This window comes from Diuraphis noxia, unplaced genomic scaffold, assembly GCF_037042655.1.
Source record: "Diuraphis noxia isolate RWA-SAM2 unplaced genomic scaffold, SU_Dnox_SAM2 contig0004, whole genome shotgun sequence".
Classification (NCBI taxonomy): domain Eukaryota; kingdom Metazoa; phylum Arthropoda; class Insecta; order Hemiptera; family Aphididae; genus Diuraphis; species Diuraphis noxia.
The window spans coordinates 23,334,827-23,358,184 of record NW_028301714.1 but is presented as its reverse complement, the minus strand read 5'-3'; the positions used below and the strand labels follow the sequence as shown (position 1 = coordinate 23,358,184).

Sequence of the window (23,358 nt, the reverse complement as noted above, 5' to 3'; positions counted from 1 at the left end):
CGTTGCACCCACGGAATGAAAACCACATGCCACTAACGACAACTAAATCGAACTTAATAGCGATTATATTGTGCGGCGACGAGACACGCAAATATATTACGTATACATATACCGCAGCAACGGTGACAACAACGATTGGTCGGCAGAATTTAGGTATAGTATGATGATAGACTATGTAACATACTAGTGAGAGTCGTTTCTGCACTTTATGGGGGCGAGGAGTGGTGTTATTTTCTAGAATATTCTGTGCCTTATCGGCGGAGACTCATGATCAAAATAACTATTGTCACCACTAGAGTCGACACTGAACAGATGTCATTATTACCACCACTAGAGCCACTACATACATTTCAGGTTTCCGGAATATGGCAAGATTTAAAAATGTATTTTAGTTATATACAGCAATACAATAATTGCGTTCAAATGATGTAATTTAGCACAACTAAAGTCATTCGAGAAAATTGTATACCAATTTTCGATGTAAGTATATAGAAAAATAATAAACTTTCACAACCACATGGCTGATACAAAATACGTCGACAGCACTCAATTGATACACCACATGATGGTACAAACCCTTTGCTATACAATAGCCTATATAATATATTATGTAGTTATCAGTTTACTTTTGCAGATACATGGTCAAATATATTATCGTCTAGCCGGTTCATTATTTCCAAAAACGAATAGTGATTACTTTTGCAAATTAATTTAATAGGTGATTTAGCAAGGCAAGTTGAACAGCGTTGGGTACACAGCAATTCGGCTAAAAGACTAAATGCGGAACAACTACAAAGACTTTCCCATCAACACAGTGAATTTTGCATTATTCACGACTACATTAAACCGCATGATATCTGATAACCACAAAATTGTAAGCAGATAAGACGCCTACAGGACAACACGCAAGACGTTTAAATGTGCCAACAGTTTATTGATGAAGTCGCTATTGTTGTCGTGGGTGAAAATTTAGAAAGCTGAGATATTGTTTTACACAGGAGGAACGATCAACAGTACGTGATCAACTGTATGTGTCTGAAATACATCGATCATATGATGCGTTACAATATCCATTCTTATTTTGGCAAGATGAAGATGGGTATTATTTTTCAATAAGGATAATAAATTTAGTAACAAAAATAAAAAATATACGTTTACTACTTTTATCACAGCGTAAATATATGTAAAAGTGTATTAATAGGTTCCGAAACTAATAAAGAAAAAGTTCAATGAATTATTATCCGTATACAGATTGATGGTACGGGAAAATAAGGACAATCATATCTTAAAATGTAAGCGTCTCTGTCACCAATATGCTGTGCAGAATAATAGATATGGAGATGAAAGTTGAATCCGAGCGATTGAAATTTATCAGGTTAAACTAGGCCATATCTCTGTACCAAATTTTGTCGTAATCATGCTAAATTTACTTGGTTGTCTTAACGGAATATTTGATATAACTACCGTACAGCAGAGAGGTCCACTTGTATACATTTTTAAAACTTTTTTTTTTGATTAATATTACAATTACCAGAAATATTTAACAATGTTCTGCTTTATAGCGTTCAATGTGATGAGCAGTATTCAAAATATTTAGATTTATATTGACCCGCTTGCTCCGTGAACCTATCAGACTGCTCTACTTAGAGTATATGAAAAAAAAAATCGTCATATCCACAGTCGTTTGTGTATTATTTACTTGAATTTTAAATTTTCACAATCTTCGTCAAAGCATCAAATATATTTCATGAATCACAACCTCGAGAGCTTTCCGACGATCAGGAGAAAGGTGATAGCGTAATTTTAATATTAATTTATACCTGCTATCTTATTCTCCAGCTCTAATAAGAGTAGAGAACGATACAGACCCATAATATTAACTCACCCTAATTACGATTACTTTTAATATAACTACTAACCGGAGCCTTAGTTGTATTTATTTGTAATTACGTTTATTTATATTAATATTTATTTATATACTTATTTTATTTTGTTCTTTTCTATTTTTGCGTTTTCCGATTATGATAACTAAGATATGCTGAGTTTTCTTCATAGGACACCTATGTAGAATGTTGAGTGTTATTGTTTCAGAAATATTTACTTTAGTATTTACAAATACTACATGGCGTTATGTAGGTATTGAGTATTTTCTTGAAATAAATCTGTTTGATCATTGTGTACCAACATTTTGAAGCTAGGCGTGAATATACGTTTTATTAAAAATAAACAACAATTATGCAAATACTTTATTCTGCGTAGTGGTGTTTTAATTTTTAAATAATAAGATTTACACAACGATGCATTTAAAGTGGTGTGCATAATAATATATATAAAGTGTTTTCAAAAATATACTGTTAAATCGTAAAAGACGAACACGAATGTTACTTAAATTTAAGTAACCACGTTTTTACGTCTTTAATTTCATATAATTTGTGCTTATAAACATATTTAATTCCATTTAAATTTTATTTAATATAACATTTTTGTCGCAATACTATAATTCTTAACATTAAATAATATCTTACATTTTTTACATAATAATATGTTATATTATTACTATGCATATTTTTACGATAATTTCAAATGTCTGGCATGATTTATCAATATTTCGTACATCTATACTAACCTACCTATTTTTAAAAAGGATTTATTTTCATTTCAGTCACTAAAAATACATATTCAAGATGAAACGTAAGAGATACGTTTATTACCTCATATTTTTCGCACGTGAACTGACATGGACATAAAATATACTGAGTATCCCAAGAAACATTTTGGATTTGAGCGTGTACATTTATTGCATTAAATTATGTATGAAGACACCCTTTTTATGGTGCATTCAAAATATTTTTTCCAACATATACCTGCTGCTTTGGAATAACTTCTTTTTTTTTTATCTAATGGGCACCTACTTCTTTTTTTAGGATATTGCTCTTTCGCATAAGCTTTTATGGTTTACGGGAAAACCAAACCTAATACCTAAAACATAAATTTGACTAAAATACCACCACATTGAAATATTTGTATAGTGACATAAACCAAATGTAATATTGTATATATTTCTATACAAATATGTTTTATACCATACACCTAATTAAACATGTAAATAAATAAATAAACTGCACTTACACAAATAAGTGTTTGAAATAATATATCATTGCATATAATATATTTCATAATATTACGCGACTTTGGAGAACCTTTGGAAAGACTTTATTTTTTAAGATGATCATCATTTCTACATAGTCTATGTAATGCATTTAGTCACGAATTGACGCAACTTGCCAAACTGCTTGCGCGGAAAAAAAGTTTTCCATCCAAGTATTCGGAAAAATTAATTTAAACAGTCAATATTTACTATAAATGTTTGACTGGAGCAGCTCAAGTGGAAATGTTGCTACTCGCTATATCGTTATGGTGCAAATTGTTGACGGGAATCAAGTGCAAATTTTCCCTTCATATATCCCTGTCATTGTAAAAAGATATAATGGCTGCCATCATGTAGACTTTTGTCAAGGTTCACGGCGAAACAACATTTATTATTACCCTTGGTTGCTCGACCTCGTCGATCTCCTCACCCCAAAACTCTTTTCCACACTAATGTCAACACTATACATGTATCCTCTTTGTCCACTTCCTACACATATAAACAGACACCACCCGCCTCCCGCGAATTCATTTCGGAACCATCAATCATCGTGATCAAAGTTTTTCCATAGTCTCTCCGATATTCGCTGTTTTGGTTTACCCATCATATAGCAAATTTCACACCGACTGGCTGTTTTGTTTGCTTGTCGACCTAAATACACACACTTGCAGCATTGCTGTAGCAAACACATAACCCGTTATTTACCAGTTTCTCCCAGCCATCAGTCGAAATTTGTTGTGAGTATATGTGATGTGTACACCTTTTTATATTCCATAGAAATTGGAATTTGTTTACACTGGTTACGAGTGGTGTGGCCACTCTGTATGTTAACTAATTTAAAAATAATAAAGTAAAATATACTCAAAGGTTTATTTATAATATTATAATTACTATGTATATTATACAAAGAATATAATGTTAAACGAATAAAACAGTCAAAATAATAATATTTCTAACTTATTAGTCAATACTTCCTTGTTTGTATTTCGTATTGAATATTCTACTCTTTTTTTTTATTATTTACTTTTATGATTTTTATTTTAAATGCGTTCCTTTATTATTATTATTTTTAAATATTTAAACAAATGAATAGTAACAGTAGTAACAGTAGTAACAGTAGTAACAGTAGTAACAATAGTAATAATTAAATTAATACCCTAGTTTATCAATTAAAATTTATAATATTATGATAATAGTATAACTATGTTTTTTAAATAAGTGCCTTTGTGTTTATCTATGAATATTACTTAAATTATTACATTAAATAGAAAAATAAAATAAAATATTCAATTTAATTTTTAATTTTTTATGAATTACTAAAAAAAATACTTAAAGTTAGTATCCGCACTATAATAAATAAAATTTCAATAAAATTCATTTTCGAATATGAAGATTAAATATTGTTCTTAAGTATAGAAAATAAAAAATCATACGTAAAATTATTTTTTGTTTATAATCTAAATGAGAAAATAATAGTAGAAAATATGTCTTACATATAATCATTTCTGTGACATGTTCTATCACTTCTTTTCATGTTTTGCTAATGGTTTTTAAAGCTTCTCATAACATAATACTGTTATACTCCTATACTCCTTTATGTAAAATTATTTTAGTCATTCTCAAATAGGTTCTCAACAAATGTTATTAAAAATAACCCTTTTGCTTTAATAATAAACAAATAACAGTAGATACAAATGCATGTAATAGTATATATGTAATGTTTTCCATAAGACATTAAAAAATAAATATCTGGAGTATGTTCTTTTTGTACTGAACAAAATGCAATGTCTTCATCATTTTTTCTTTGTAATTTACTTTTTAAAGATTCGTTTTATAAAACAAAATAAATAAAAACAAACGTACCCCACAACAGATTTCTAATTTATCAAGAAATCCGCATGACCGCATCTCAAATTATCCTTCTTAAAAGTAACGAGATATCGATTTAACTATTCCAATATATCTCAATTACAACGACATTTCAAAGGATATTAACTGATTTGCCACTAAAAACAATAAAAATACATTTATTTTTCATACACTAGTTAACACGACTGTAGGATAACAATGTATGTGCCATATGTGGTCATAAAAAAATTGCTTATTATATTATTATTCTGAATCATTTACCGACGTTAAATTAAATTTTTCTTTGTAAGTAGGCAAATTATTACTATACCTATTACAATAATAATGCACTATACACAATCATTAACAATATGCCTGTACATACCTATTATTATATTCATAATGTTTAATGATAATATTATAATTTAGATAATATCAATAGTCGTTCATAATGCATCATAAATTAATATCAATCTAACTATTGTATTTATTTACATAATATTAATATACGAGCATACGTATGCTATAGTAAACTTTAATATAGATATTTAAAAGCTCACAATAATAAATAAATAGTAATTTATTTATTACTCAGGTATTGAAATAATATATCATTTATAATAGTTATTGGTTATTATATTTAATAATTATAATTTAACATATTATGTACAACACATATTTGTAATAATGTATTAGATAAATTATTATAAATACAATTCATGCAAATAAGTACAATATAATATGATAATAATTTATGTGAGTAAGAACTCTACGTTTCAGATTATGTATCAATAATTAGCATTAAGTTACATTTTTTATCACGTTTTTAAAATATAAATTAAAATGAATACATTTTTGTTTAAAGGTTTTATACATTTTATACATTCTTTTTCAATGGTAATATAAAATATTATATATACCTATTGTTGTATATTATATTTGATAATTTAACTTTATTACTAACTGCCTACTTAGGTGACTTAATAGAATTATAGCCAAGGGTCCGTCATCTATATTATACTAACTTAAAAACACGTGAGCCTGAATAGTTTTTTCAATAATATAATATCCTTCATTTATTGGTAATATTTATAAGTACGTTAAAGTAAACTACATATACGAGCACTGCATAAATCGAGTTTTGAATATGATCACTGTTAAGTTGCTTGATATGAAGTGTTACAACTCAGTGTGTTTGAATAAAAGAAAAATAAATTCATATTTTATTTTAGGACATAAAATGGATTTCAACTTGATTGCGATTTTATGAGTGAGAAAGTCTATATCGAACGCTTGAATATAGTCGTAAATAACGTAATATGAAAGGTTTGAATAACATTTTATTCCGTAAAACTATATTGAAAGGTTTAAATATTTGTAACGAAAATGTTGAATGAATTTCAAAATTATATTACAGTTATAGAATCCAAAAAATTAATATTAACTGTGGTTAAACTTATACTCTGATAAATCAATAATAAACCGTGGCTTAATATAAATTATAAAATCAAAAACTTCTTCAAATACCTAACGTAAATAATAATAAAAATAAAACAAAGTGATGAGTGGGATAACTTCCTATCAATTATACGGATTCGTTATAATACACTTCTTAATATGCTTATAAACGCCATTTTTAAATTTATGCTTGATTTATCATTTATGTATAGTAAATATAACATAACATATTATTGTAATTCTATTTACCATTATAAGTGGTATCTAGGGTTTTGAGTATGTAATAATTCATGACGTTTTCACTTTGAAATATTGAAAAATAAAATGTATTAAAATTTCTTTCAAGTTTTTGTTTTTGGAATGTTTTGCAAAATCATCACTAGATAAGTGATTATCGGTTCACGATTATGTTTTTCTTTTATGTTTATAAATTACAATAATGCTAATTGATAATACTTATATAATATAATATTTATATATTATTATATTCATAATATAAATATAAATATTATAAATATGTTATTATATTAACCGTATAGGCTCTAAATTATAAATTATAATAATACTATTATACTAATAATTTAATAAATATAAAATTTTTATTTTATTTGAATTCAAATAGGAATACTATATAAAGTTATAACTCATAGATTATGATAATAGGAACTCTAGTTATAACTATATCTAATTAGTAATTATAAAATACAAAAAATACTTGAGTTAAGAAATGTATATAGGTTATATTGTTACATAGTTTTAATGATAAACGAGAAACTCGCTCTTATAGCAGCAAGTTATTTGACTAAAAAAAGGTTTGGTTCATTATATAGTATTGTGTATTATTTGTTAATGGCTTTAGTATGAAATTTAATTGAATTCGTATAAACATGGTTAAATTTAATAATATTTTGGTGGTAAATAGAATGGGGAGTGATCGATAGCTTTTGAATGGGTTATAATCTTTGATGAGAGAGCGTTGTAATTGGGCAAAAACCGATGGCTGATTATTGCACATGATTATCAAATTTATGACACCCTACAGCATACACACGTTTCAACGTTAGGGAGAAATCGCGTTTCTCCAACACACTATATAGCATACCCTTTCCAGTCACCTCAAAGATATACTGGAAAATGAATAGTATTAATTTTCTGTGTAGATTTGTATATATTTATGTATGTGAAAATGGTGGCTAGATTAATTGTTCGTTCAATGTTCAGTACTAGAAGAGAATAAATTATTATAAAATGTAAAAATGGGATATTATTATTGGTCCGTACAAAGTTAACGTTATAAAAACCAAAAATAAAAACTTTCTTTTCTGGTTTTGTTGAATTAATGGTCAACTGTAAAGAAAACAAAATCACCACTTCGTTTACGCCAACCCCACTCAGTTAAGTTGAGCGATATCTTCAAATCACTTGTAACAAAAAAAATAAAAATAAAAAGTTTGATTCATTTATGATTAAACGAGTTTTTTTAACACAGTTCTAACTTAATTTTTGTTATAAACGTTTTATTTAACTTTTTATTTTGTTTTTATTTTTTAAGGATTAAAGTTTACTAGTCGTATAAATAAATTATTGTTTGGTTTCACAACATACTAAAATAAATTGAAGTCATTTTTTTATGAATACCAATGGTAGGTATGTTTCTTTTTTTAGCTGTTGAAACTATGTTTATATTTAATTAATACGGTATAAAACAATTGGGCGGTTTTCAAGATAAAGGGAAATGGTCAAAAATAATTAATTTTCAGGAAAAGATGAACTAGCTATTAGTTTGAGTTTATGACTATCTGAATTATCTGCAAAACAAAATAATATTAAACAACTAATTAGTATATGTACTTAACATTTGATAAATTTAATAGTAATATTTTAACTCTTGCCAATAACATAAGTACCTAAATCAATATTTTTGAATATTTTTAACTTCAATCAATTACTGACATGGATTGCCTGGATTTGTGAAAATTGAAGTCAGTGTTGTGACTTGTGAACACTCGTATTTCACGAAGATTGACTGGACAGTGCTATACGGCATTTAAAAATTACGTAATAACGAATAGTCATGTCTAAATAACAGTTGCACCATTCGATCGGGCGTAAAATTTCATAATTTGTTTACCTGAAAAATTCAAGATTTCACTAGTTTTCCTATTCCCAAAAATCATACAATTCACCAAAATATACAAAAAAATAATTTATTTATTCTTAATTACTTATAATTTTAAACGTTTTATTTGTGACTTTATTGGGATTTTAAAAATACGTTCATCAAAGTTAGTTTCAGATTTTTATCACAGCGATGAATGTATTGATTTTACAATAATCATTGTTTTTTTTTTTTAATTTGTGTTTGTTATCACATTTTGGAAAGTAAAAATACTTAGATTTTCTTCAACTGCATATTTTCTTATAGGGATGTGAATCTAGAATTTTTTTTTTTTTTTGGGGTGGGGGTCAAGAGTAAAAAATCCCAATATTTTTTAAAATCATCAGGAAGAACAACCAAAAATTAAAAAAAATCTGAGATTTTTACGCAATATTGTTTTTTGATCTTTTTTTGGTGTAATTAAATTTTTAGTGAATGTCTATATTTCCATTTTCTTTACACCATACAATTTTTTTAATATTTTAACTCATATGAAACAATTTTTACGAGTATGCAGAATTCAAATATCATTATTTTTTTTTTTTTAATAAATCTCATTAAAATAATATTTACACGGTCAAAAAACTTGAAAACCTAATACGATACTTTCTTCTTTATCACGAGCATTTGCGAATTATTATGAATTAGAAGTTAATAACATTTCGTAATATTGTAAAAAGTTTACATACAGTAACATTTTAAAATTAAATTTTGTTGGTAAAAAATAATTTCAATCACAATAATATTATGACTGTAACATTTAGTTAATAATATTATTATAAGCTGACAGACCATCTTCGCTCAGAATCGTTTTTAGTATCCCTGTGGATTCATATTTAGCACTATCATTACAATGAGTTTTTAGAGATAACTAATGTATGACAGAAAGGTTCTCCACTGGTTAGCTTTTTAATTTGTATTTTAACCATCAAATTTCAAACGGTAGATTTTTCAGACATGTAAATGTATGTCTACATTTGTATTAAATAAGATTCTTATTAGATTTATTTTGCTTACATCTTGTGCAAATCTTTATAACGAAACCCAAAACGTGATTAAATTATTTCGTGACTGTATTAATAAATTGTTTCAAATTGCTTATTTTATGTCTAATGTGAGCACAGATTCAGACACAAAGAAGAAAGCAGGTCTTTGAATATTATTTAATCAAACGTCCCAGAAAGGTATATATGAGATTTACATTGAGAGGTTAAACTACTGGTTTCAGATACCCCTGGAAAACTGAAGTTTTAACGCTTTCAAACTATAGAATGTGATTTATTATTTTAGCTTAGAAATAAACAACTTTTTTTCTCATTTTCATTCACTGATTATTTGAAAACTGTATATTATTATAATTTTTTTTTACGAATCTCTATCATTTAACAGTTTTGTTTTTTGGACTATTTAAATTAGTTTTTGATTTATCATTAAAATGTAATGCAAGAAAATTGTAATGACTAGTATTTATTATTAACAAAATAATTAAATGACATTTTTTTGGCAAACAAAATGGAACGGTTTATAATTGCTTTGATAATTGATTGCTACAACGTATTATATTTATTTTATATACATATATATTATATATATTACCATAAAAAAATTATGGTTATAATACCGTAGATATTTTAAAGACATTTAACTATCCATTTCAGGTAGGTAAAAATTTTAACAGTATAAAAAAAAAAAGTTTTGTCTTGTAAAAAGACTAACAAGAAATGTGTTGTTAATATTTTGCTGTATTCAAATAAATAAATAATTCCGTTATAATTTTATGAATTCTAACTAAAATGTTTCTATATTAATGATGGTTCGATAGTTTTTGATACTTAATTAATAAATAATGGTTTTCTATAAAGAATTACTATTATAGCATTATTATTATAATTATATGGTTTTATGAGCGTATTGTATAACAATTCAGACTTCTGCAGTACTTGCTTGATTCCAAGGATACTATATATATACTATAAGATATATTATTTTGCGAATGAACAGAGTATAAATAATTTTGGTCATGATTGAAATTTAATTTAATAACATTTTTTGCCATACCTAACCTCGAAAAATAATACCATTTCAATTTTGTTAAAATTAAAAATTATAATATTTTTCATTAATATCAAAGTTTAATATTGTTTCCATTTTTTTTTTTTTACAGAAATTATGGAGTTTGTTTGACAGCTAAAACGTAAGTGAACTAAACATTTATATTATATAAGTATAGGTATAAGTGTATAAAATTATGATTTATTATTGAAACATTGGTCATTGGTAATATGTACCAATGTACCTATATTTATTGAATTATGGCATTATGTTATATACCGATGAAAGTGGTTTAATTTTATCAACCTATTATGAAAGTTTATTAATATGTTTTTCACAAATAATAGAACAATGCGATGAAATATTGTATATATAAATATAAATAGTGTAATACACTTTGTGATTATACAGGCGTACAGATTTCACAAGTCATACAGTTGACCGTAAATCATAAAGTTAGGGGTTATAACTTATAAAACAGTGATACATCAAGATTTAAGAGGATTGTGTTTTGTTCTACTTCAATTAAAAACTATAGTTTACTAGGCCAATCACCATTTGTTCATATATTTCTGTATATCTGAAATTTCAATTTATCTTCAAATATATAGAATGTGAACATTAGACGTCAAACGGTTTAATAATACGTAGAAATAAATTTAATGTCATAATAATTTATAACCTATAATTATAAATTTTAACAACAGTAGCTCATAATAATATTACATACCTAATAGCTATCATAGGTTACAATAGTTTTATATTTTTATGTTAGATAATTTTTCTTAATTATAAAATGTTATTTTTTGTTTTTCTATGCGGAACAAAAAAAAGTATTTGATTTTGACCACGTTGCTTAACACGGTGTGCTCGTGTGTGCATTTCTAGTTTAATTTTTTTCTTTAACATTCGAGACGATAACCGAATTTCGTTGAGCCGTATAACACAATATTTACAGACAACTTCATTACTGAATCTTTTTTTTTCTATTTGTTGAAAGACCAGCTATTGGTACGTTGCTGAAATCGTTTATGTAAGATAAATACAATATACATATATATATATTCGAATTGCCCAGTGCAATCGATCCCTTATATTATGAATAATAGGTATGACGATTCATTATTTTGAACTCAATCAAACCCGATTTGTCTGTTACCGTCTACATCAAATAATACGTAGGTATACCGTATATAGTATACGGTTTTCAATTATTTCAGCAAAGGTTCTGTGCTGAAATAGGTCATCTATGTGGGAATTCAACGGTTTATCATAATACATATTAAATATAATAAAAAATTATTACAAACGTGTCAAGTCCCAATAGTTTATAGTTTTTGGCTAGGAAAAAATAAATATAAGTTGAGTTTTTTAAGCCTGCATAAAACTCATCCGATTTCCCCTCTAATAGTACATATTTTATTCAAATTATGACTTCTAGAAATTGTAATTATTTTTCGTATTTTAAAATGAATTTCTAATTATTTTTGTACCTCTTGAGAAGTGTCTTGTGTCGAAGTGTCAATATAAATTTATACTTTTCAAACGAGACTAACTCTTCCTTATTACTGAAATTTATTTAGTGCCTTAGTGGATGATTTTATTGACGATTTTGATGTATCTAAATTAAAATAAATTCTTATGACTTAAGTTTCTGATAAATTAAATGTTTATACAAATGATGATAATCTTTCAAAATTGTATTACCATAATATAAAAAATATTTAATATTATATATAGTGTTAATTATTTTTGGACCAGTTTTCAAAATAATTTATGTTGATAGATTAGAGGTAATAATTACTAACATTTTCAAATCATCTAAGCTTACTGTCTACTTAACTCATTGTCACAGACTTATTATTATTGTTAGTATAATACTATCTTATATAATTTAAAAATTACTAATTTTAATTTTAATTAAAAGCATCAAAATTCTTAAATAAAAAAATTTGCTTAATAATTAAAAGTGGAAAAGTAGGTGAAACCAAATGTTGGTATTGTCACGGTATAACCCTTAAGTGTCAATAAAAATCTCATTAATTCGAAAATGTGACCTTCAAGTGTATTTAAAAATTCCAAAAACTAGAATTTCAATATATGCATAATTTTAGCATACAAATATTTTTTTCATACTTAAAAATCATTTTGTATATTCTGTCCGAAAAATATGTAATGTAAAATAGGAGGTAATTAAAATGCCAATAATTGTGTTGAGCGAGATTATTGAGCTGCGTTTAGCGTATTAAAGACCTAAAGAGTGGCTTGGTGAGGCGCGGTCGTACGCTCAATCTGCGGAAACGCACTGAGCGTACGTACCGGCCGCAGTTGCTAGCTCCCGGATGGGTGACCACCCGGGATTTTTAGCAACATATCCTTGCCACACAAACACAAACACGTGTTACAACCCTACCCACTTAAAAAAAACTTACGAACAAACATACAAAAATAACCCCTATCGTACCACCCCACACCCAATGGCCTATGTTGCCGCGGGATCTCCTTAAAATTTACAAAGACCTAAAGAATTAATAGCCAAATACTGAACCAGAAGAGAATAAATAAATTCTATTTAAAGATTGAGCGCTTTCAATTTAGAACAACTTACGTACAACTTTATAGAAAACGTTTAGGAATTAAAATGACTAAAAGAAACTTTATATATTGTTTATATTCTAGAATATATCATTGAATGAGAGTCAGTTATGATGTTATTCTTTTCAAATTACCTTCATAATTACATCGTTAACCGTAAATAGAATTATGAAAAACGTAATTCAGATAACTGGAAAGCAAAACGTTTACAATATTCATAAAGTTGGCTGCATGCATATTTAATCAAAAATGGCTAAAACCTGGTTAAAAGTTAAAAACAATGTTACAATTTATAAAGTATGATTATAAAATATCTAATAAAAATATAAAATAAAAATATAATATATAAATATAAATATATATTTAAAAAAAATATACGTGATATTATGTGAATCTGCATACTTGATCTAATGTGATAAATAATTAAGCATTCTACATGGATATATAATATTGTATTATTATTTTGATTTTTCGTGTCCTATATTTGTAATTGCTAGGTACCATTTAATAATTTCTGTTAAGCAGTTTTTTTTAATTTCTAATTCAATGTTTATAATATTTAATTTAACAATAAATTTATTTAACTGAAACAGGAATTTATTTAGTTGTTTAACATTTTATTAAATCTTTAAACTTTTTAATTTTTAATCTTAAATAAATGATGTACAAATAACTGAGCAGCATTTAATAGACACAATACATCTTTAGATTTAAATTGAAAATTTTACAATTTATTTTTGTGAGATGTTTTTAGTTAGTCGTAGCTTGGGTATGTTAAGCTTGTTAACATAATTATTTTTCAATAGAAACAAGAATTCGTGTATCTACCTAGTTTGACATCTTATAAATCAATTGAAAAAATGTATAGGTACAATACTTAAATTAACGATAACGAATACTGAAATTTATTGTAAATGTATTACTAAAATATATTTTTTTTTAAGTATCCCATTAAAAAATCAAGAATGTGACAATATTCTATTTTAAGAATTTTCATAACTGTTCAACATCCACTGTTTTGATTTTCATAAAACATGATTTATAACAATATAAAAAGCCGTACAGTTTTTGATACAGTGATAAATAGTTGTATTAAAGACTTTGTTACATTTTTTCTTTTTATTATTATGTGAAGGGTGAGAATCTCGGTAAAACAATAAAATCCTTGAGCTTCTTTCATTCACCGAGAAAGTTAGCTGGAGGGGAAAAGGAGGCTCGTAAATTTTGCAAGATAAGAGATTGGTTCTCAGCCAGGTGACTGTGTTCGTTGTTTTTTTCCTTCACTTATAACCCTTGGGACTTACAGCCAACTCGTCCACGTACCCTGGCGTCAAAATTAATTATTTGTTAACCCACACACATATACTCATATAATATATATATACCGCTTGCACTATAATGGGATCCCCACCGTCGAAACTTTAATCTGGTTAAGTTTTACCGTCACGAAATTAATTGCTACTGCTGATCGATTTACCATTTCCTGTAAGATTGTGTGTAATTTCATCTGAACAACATCAACGATTAAACCCTTCAATTTTTAATTTTAATCTTATGTCACTTGGTGTGAAAGTATATTAATACAAATACACTCGATATAATTCGATGTAAATAATATCAAGTCATCCGAGTACATTAAAATATTATACCTAAAGGTACTTGAAAATCAACAGTCTTAAAGTAGATCTTTTAGTTATTTCATTCTGGAAATCATTTTCGGTTAGAAAAAGTGTTTTAAAAATTTAAATTAAAGCTTAACCAATCAACAGGAGAATCAATTCTAGTATGTACCTATATAAAGTCAGAAAAATTATTTTATTGGAATGTTCACAATAGTTACAAGTTTAATTGGGTAAAAAAATACTAGGAACTATTTTATGATGAAAAAAATTAACCAAGCGTGATTTAAATAAGAATCTACTTTTAAACACAATGATTTAATTTCACAACACAAAATAAGTATGTAGAACTGTATAATTGTATAATAATATCTGAACAATATCAACGATTAAACCCTTAAATATCAATTTATTTAGTACGATAAAAATATATAGTGCCAACATGAAAACCAACAGCTTTAAATTGTAGGTTTCGGGTAAATCGTCACTATGGGTTTGCGATGATTTTTTCAGACATTTTTTAATACAAATGATTTCTGGTCAGAAAAATTTCGTTCTTGAAGTTCAAAATAACGCTTAACCTATCAATTGAAAGTCAATTCTAGTTTGTATCGATTCTTGAAAAGGTCTTTTTTACAATTTCCATCAACTGTTACACATTTTACTGAATAAAAAAATGCTAGAGACTATATTTTTCTGAAAAATATATTAAACAACACTGTGGTTTAAATCAGAATTCCCTTTCAAAAGCAATGATTTAATATTACAACATAAATGTAACACACTCGTCTCGGTAATCCCCCCACCCACGAACCACAAACTAAAATATCATCTCTTTTTTCAAATATGTAAATGGAAAATATATACTTTGACAATAAACTAAAAAAAATGTAATTATTCAAAAATATAACGTTTCAAATCTATTCGGAAATGGACAGCATTACTACTTATACAACTGCAATATATTATATGTTATATTCCTAATGTTATTATTTTCCTTCAAACATTAAAATTTTAAATAATTATTCCACTTTTGTTTTTGTGAATGCTCCGTTATTATTAACGATAATGTATACAATATGTAGGAAAGTACATTAGTAATGTATACATTTTAATTCCAAAAATTTTAAATAAAAGCATTACTGCAAAATAAAACCTCTGTCATCGCTAACATTTAATAGAATCGCTACAATAAAATATCTTTATAAAAAAAATCAAACGTACACAGATTATATTAAAAATTAAAGTACCTATTTGTACTTGGATATATAATGTAATAATATGAAAAAAATTCCAATTATTTTTTATTAAACTTATATGTATTATTAATTATATAGTACAATATGTATCATATTAAAAAGGCCCTTTTATTTTATTAAGATACACTTATAAATTTGGCTGAACAGGCGTATTATTCTCAGAATTGTTAAGGAAATATATAGGCAAACGATTTCATAAAACACGTTTCCAAAAAAAAAAAAAAAACAATTACTTTTAAATGGAAAATTCAGTATTCATAAGGTCGTGAAAATTGTGAAGAATAACAATATAAATTAAAAAGTTAATTTTTGTTTAATTATGAATTAATAATTCGTAATATTTAATAAAAATTTAAATTAATGACATTAGAAGTTAGATTAATTTTATGATTTTTAAAACTACATACACACTTTAAGTTTATATTCAAAAATATTTAATGTTGATGATTTATACTTGTTGGAAAACCAAATTAATTTGCCAGTTAATCACCTGGGAGAATAAATAAAACTTTAGCTATACAATTTTCTTTTTAGTTTATAGAAATCTAATATGATGATCTATAAGGAACGTGTTTAAAATTAACAAAAAAATATAGTTTTTAGAATATTTATCAAAACTTCAACATGGATAATTTAGCATCAATGATATTATAAAACTGCAATAATTTTATAAATATTATGAATTTTATTATTATAAATATGTTTTATTTTTTTATTTCATTTTCACTATTATTATAACTAATTTATTCACAAACATTAAATTTTACTATATAATACTACTTCAAAATATGAAGTTAATATTATTTTAATTGGATATATATTATTATCAACACATTTTTATTTTGGTTTTAAAAATTACTATTTAAATATTGGTGGATACATTTTTTTTTTTTTTTTATATATATATTCTTAAACTTTTATAATGCAACTTTTGTAATACTGCTATTCTAAAATGCACATAATAAAACCAGTTTCTGGTATAATAAATCATTAAATAATTAAGACGTTTCAGTTTATTTCTCATAGTCAAATTGTCTTCGCTCCATAATATGCAAGAATCAATGATCTCCATAAGACCATAAATAGGTACCTAAAAAATCTAAATAAGCTAGCAAAAAATTATCGTTCGAAATCAAGGAAATTGTTCAAAAAGAAATTTACTCTACTCTTTTCCAATTAACTTGACAGGTAGTACTACTTCAAATGCTTACCCATCTTTTTTCCAGCTATTTTAAATTATTTATAACCAACATTTCTTATTGCCCATAGTCTTGTACTAACTTTAATTTATTTTTAATAATCAATTAAAAAAGGAACCTTGCATTTTTTGATAATTTATTCTCGTATTAAATTTGATAAGCAGTTATATTTTATTTTTAGAAATACTACGCGTCACGTGTTATTTTTTTTATGTTGTTATCTTATCATGAAAATATTTCTAAAAGCTAAAAATGAATATAATTATTATTTTTGAAAAGTTACTTATACCTATATACCTAATATTTAATAAGGTGAGTTTAAAAAACCAATGTTTCTGTTATTAATGTCTACAATACTAAATTATAATATACTTTATAAGCCTATGTTACTATTACAATATCCTACTAAAATTATTCATGTATTTGAATAAAAACTTATTAGCTTGATTGTTTAACCAATATCTATATTTTTGAGTATAACTATTTAACTTCCCAGTTGGTCATTAAATTTCGCAAACGAAAACGTATAGTTAACATTTCCAGTTGTAAATTAATTATTGTAACCTTACGAATATCAACAATGTAATAATAATTACAACTTAAACTCAATAATAATTATATGTATTAAACTTTATTTATAACTGTGTAGTTAGAACTGTTGTTTAATTTTTAATTTTGTTAAAGTGTGCGATAACTTTTACTTGAAGATAATCATAATATATTCTAATGAGGTTGATACAATCTACTAATGCACTCAAGATGGTATCTGAAAATTGTAATCTAATTTCTTTAAGAGTGAAAATAATTATAATATCTTCAACCAAAAATTAATTTAATTAACTCTAAACAAAAAAAACCTATCGATCTAAGCAGTTTATATTTGTATGTACCTTTAAACATATAATTTTATTACATACCTATGACGTCGTGGCATTTATTGTGGTTTTTAGTCATTAAAATTAACTACCAACTACTTATCTAACGTTTTAAATTTAACGATTGCGAGATTTACATTATTATGTACATAAATATGTTATTTAAAATTATATGCAAATGTTTAACCACAATATTAAAAATGATCGTTTTACGGCGTTTACTATTTGTGATCTTCACAGCTGGTGCCTAGCGTGTCGATTTATTGATCAAACATCAACATTTACATATACAAATAATAATATGTAACAATGTTAAAATGACAATTGTACATCTTGAAGTGTTGTAAAATGTTTGGTTTCTTTTGTACGTATGTTCTATAATATAGTATTAATGTATAATACTATACTGTTATTGTTTGGTATCCAAAATATTAAAAATATTATATTTAAAAATCATCATTATATGTTCGTTTATTTATACCATTATAAAATATCATTATCGTGATAACTTTGATTATGTCTTCTGATAATATAGACTATTGTCATGGTAGCTACATATGTGATATAATTGAGAATTAAAATTTCATATCGTATAATATGTGACTTCAAAAAATTACTTTTGTCTGACATCATAAATATTCTGCTCGTTAAATATTCTCTTTAAAACATGGAAATCATCGGTTCTCTTTCCAGGAATAGTCACTTTGTGAACTTAAGAAATCCTTATGCTAATGACTGCTGGTACTTTGAGTTTCAGTGGGTTTTTGTACTTATCAAAAAGTTTTAATTAAACTCGGAGTGGCTAATGCGGAGGCAAGTGGCCGAGACCAAGAGCTTTCGGGAATAACCGAATACCCTTCTGTTTCATGAAACCCTCAAGGGGTCAATAAAAAGAACCAACTAATTTAAGTATTACTACTATCCTCCCTCGTAGCAATCAGACTGTACGTTTCCATTTTTTTTTTATTTGACACTTGTTTCCGGTGTAAACATCACCCCTGACTACACTCTAAAGCATTTAACTCTAGTTCGTTTCACATAAAAAATTCAAATAAAATCGATTCTTCAAAACTAAACTTGCTATTTTATACTTACGGTTTCTTATATTATTCAGTATAACGACAAAACAAATCACATAATTTCATTGTTTCACAAATGTTTGATATAAATCGTGATATTTTAATTCAGTTCAGTAGGAATTGATTATAACGTAGTCCAATTGATTCAATAGTTTATAACAATTTGATTATAATATAATATATTGATCAATCATTCTCTTATCAATATCATCACTGCTCATCTTTTACATTGTATTTTGTAGTATTTTTCATGCATTAAGGCTAATCTTCTCTATTTGATTACAAATTAAAAAATTTTTATTATTAAATATTTAAAAACTACTGTATATGTGTTATTGTTTATTTTAATTAATATTTATTGTTTATTTTGGCATATCTTACAAATATACAAATTAAATAGTAGATTTCAGCAGTAGATAATTAGGTTAAATTTAAATTTTTAAGTATTTATCCATGCAAAGCTACTTTCCACAACTTTTTAAATAACATTTAATTAGCTATAAAAGTAAAAATAAAGTTACTTTAAAACTAAATGAAAGAAAATGAATCCTGGTTTTCCTTCATTAATATTATTAACGAAGAATAATGTTATAATAAAATATTCTGTTCACTATTGTCAAAAATTTTGTTTATTTTTTATAAAATTAAAATTAATGATTTCAAAATTAGTATTTCTCACCAAAATTGAATCAATTTATATAATAAAACACGAGTTCTAGTGTTGTATTACTACATTTTTCTCAACAAGTACCTACCTATAAATTAGGTTTAGTACAATATTAATAAACCATTTTCAAAGTAAAAGTTTGAAATAAATAAAACGATAATTTTGGAATCTTATTAATGGAAAATAGTTACTATAAATTATTATAAAAAATATAAGCAAACAATATACAATTCTATATTAAAAAATAATAATCATATTGATGTGCTATTTAATAAACATATTTTAAGCTAATAATAAAATATGCATCAGTTCAGAAAACACTGGATAATTATTTTGAACAATAAACACGCTTTATATTTTTTGAAAAAACTACATATCTAATTAGAAATTACAGTGAAAAAACATTTTTGAAAAAAAAAGTTTTTATTTATAATTTTTTTTTTTTTTTTACTTTTTTAAATTACAACATATTTTATTCTTAATATCATACTCCTAGTAGAATATTTTCCAAAATGTATAATATACATATCTATATTAAATTTTAATGTTTTTAAAATTCATTAAATTGATAAGAACGCAGAAAATCCTCTCAAAACTTCGACGAACCGTGCGATCTATATTTCAAAAACATTTAAATCTTTTAATTTTTATAATATATTAAAAAAATTAAAATAATACCATACGCTTTAGACAAAACAATCCATCGATACTACCACCGATACACTACAATAATGTTATATATTATACTTTTTACCTATTATATATACACATTGTTATCGACTCGATACTAGTTATTTACATAGACGGCGGTGGTTCAATTGAAGACGTTTTCGTTATTTCCGACCGCCATAACGCTTTTCCTGCGTACACGGTATATACATAATTAAAACGTTATCGGAAGAGTATCCTGTGACGTGGCGATATCAGCATAAAATCACCGGGCACCCCTCAAGTGTCACTGTGCCACTGACGGGATATGCGGTGAAGTGGCCAATTCAGTGACAAAAGCAAACACTTCACGACGATACCACCGTGGTTTAATCGGGTAAACGGTTACCGGGTAAGAAAACCCTTTGCGAAAATCTCCCTGCTTTTTTGTACATTATACCTACTACTGCAGTACGTGTTATGATACCTTAATTAATTAATAATTTGACAGTTGCAGCTTTCACAGAACGTTATATTATTATTAATTTCCACTGTCAAGTTTTTGTAATTGCTAACTTTAACATTCTAAAATAACACAAGTACCACGCCATAGATATTTTATAGTCACAACATTTTCTATCCCCCCAGACCTATAAAAATTGCAATTTTATACACATTTTTCATATTTTTTGTGTATGCACTTAATGAAGAACAACGTAGTTATGTTAAAAGTTAATATTCTTACTCAAGTCTTAATAATTGGCACGATATTCCGTCAATTTATATTATATTTTTTGTCAATCAATATGTTTTTTTTTCATAGATTTTATAACTTTAATACCAGCTGAACTATATTAATTAAAAATAAAATACATAATGTTATATTATGTGTGTAAATAAGTTATAATATTTTTATACCACAATTACAAAACTCTGATTATATTACTGTTCACGAACGTTGTATTGTATTAATTTCGAATGTTTCTCCTTTAGTGATAGTTGATACCATTTCTAAAATAACAAACCAACACAGATACCTATATCGTTGTTACTATTAAGGCTACATTTTCTATCCACGAAAAACTATAATAATTGAAATTAGGTATGTACGCATTTTTCATATTTTTACGATATGCACTTAGTGAAAAGTGCGTTGTTATATTATATAATATAATACATCATAAATTTATGTACCTACTCAAGTCTTAAACTAACATGAAATTCCGCTATTTCTGATTTTCGTAATTGTTACTAATAAAAAAAAAAAACAAGCAATATATTTTTTATAGGTTTTATAATTTTAATACCAGCTGAACAATATTAATATAGTAAAAAAAAAAAAATGTTATCTATGAGTGTATATTAATAATTACAATACTTTTATACAACAACACCACTGAGGTTTAATCGGGTCAACGGTTATCGGGTCAGGAAACTCTTTGTGAAAATCTCTTTTACTGTTACTGTATACTTGTTTACGTTTACTGTTTGTATTGCTGTTGTGTGTTACGAAACTCTAATTAATTTGATAACTACTCTCAAATGTCATAATGTCATATTATATTAATTTTGACGATCGTCTTTCGTAATTGTTATGCTAAAATAACATAGGTACCTGCTACGGCCACGACATTTTCTATCCACACAGACATATAATAATTATTATTATTATAACAATGATATGCTTTTTTTGAAGGACGTCATCGTAGTTATAAATAACACAATAAACCTACACAATTCTTAACAATTAACATGATTTTTTTTTATTAAACACGACATTAAGATAATATTTGTTTTTGCTTTCGTTATAATTTATAAAAATAAATCAATCAATAATTTTATTTTATAGATTTTATAGTTTTAATAGGTACCAGTCTAAGATTATTACCATATTAAACAAAATACATAATAATATGTGAATATATTGATTATATTACTTTTGTTTGACGAGGAAAAAATTTAAAAAAACTTTCACCATCAAATAAATGCTTCAAAATGGTATTCAGTGCATTTATATTTTATTTTTAATTCACTTTTAAGGTATTTAATTAATATTAAAATGAATGAAAAAGCGCATTTTTAGTTTGTTCTATTATAAAAATATGCAATGCAATTCGTGTATCAATCAATGGAAACTGTCTTTTTTTAAACCTTTAGAAACAATCGTCAAAATTTGTTTTGTTAAATTTTAATGTTTATAGATAAATTATTTTTCAAACGTATCATGATTGACATAATAACTATAGGTAATATATACAATAAATTAATGTTGTGTAAAAATAATATTAAAGAGTACAAAAAAAGTATGTTAGGTACACTGTTTTACAACTACGATGTTCAAATGGACACTGGGTAACATAATATATTTGATAAAGTTTACTATCGCCGAAATGGTCGTACTTACAAGACAATGTTTTTATTTATTTATTATTTTTTTTTTTTGAACAATTATCCTCAGATACTATTTTTTTCTCTATTTCCCCTCCCTTGTTGTTATTATATACGGTCATGATTTATGAGTGCAAAAACTTCTGTCACGGAGTTCGGAACTGGTCATCCGGGCAGCCGACTGTAAACTTCAACTTACCAAAAGTGGAGAGAATGAATGGAAGGATATTCCGGCCGTTAAACGCTGAATGATCATTTTTCACGCCAAAACAAAATTTGTTCGTGTATTTGCGTCTCAAACATACCGTAAAATTACATAAAATGGATACTATACGTATGTGGTATTGATATCGGATAAAATACGA

General features: G+C 25.8%; 1 protein-coding gene across 6 annotated transcripts in view; it reads left to right on the top strand.

Moving 5' to 3' along the window:
• The window catches only part of LOC107161789 (uncharacterized), a 375,424-nt gene that overhangs the window by 178,541 nt on the left and 173,525 nt on the right, over positions 1 to 23,358 (top strand). For 5 of the 6 annotated variants that reach the window (XM_089226404.1, XM_089226401.1, XM_089226403.1 and 2 more), the window contains one exon: positions 10,777 to 10,806. The exons of the other annotated variant lie outside the window; for it this stretch is intronic. The gene's annotated coding sequence lies outside the window, so the exon portion shown is untranslated. The remainder of the gene's footprint in view (positions 1 to 10,776; positions 10,807 to 23,358) is intronic. 6 annotated transcript variants of the gene reach the window in all.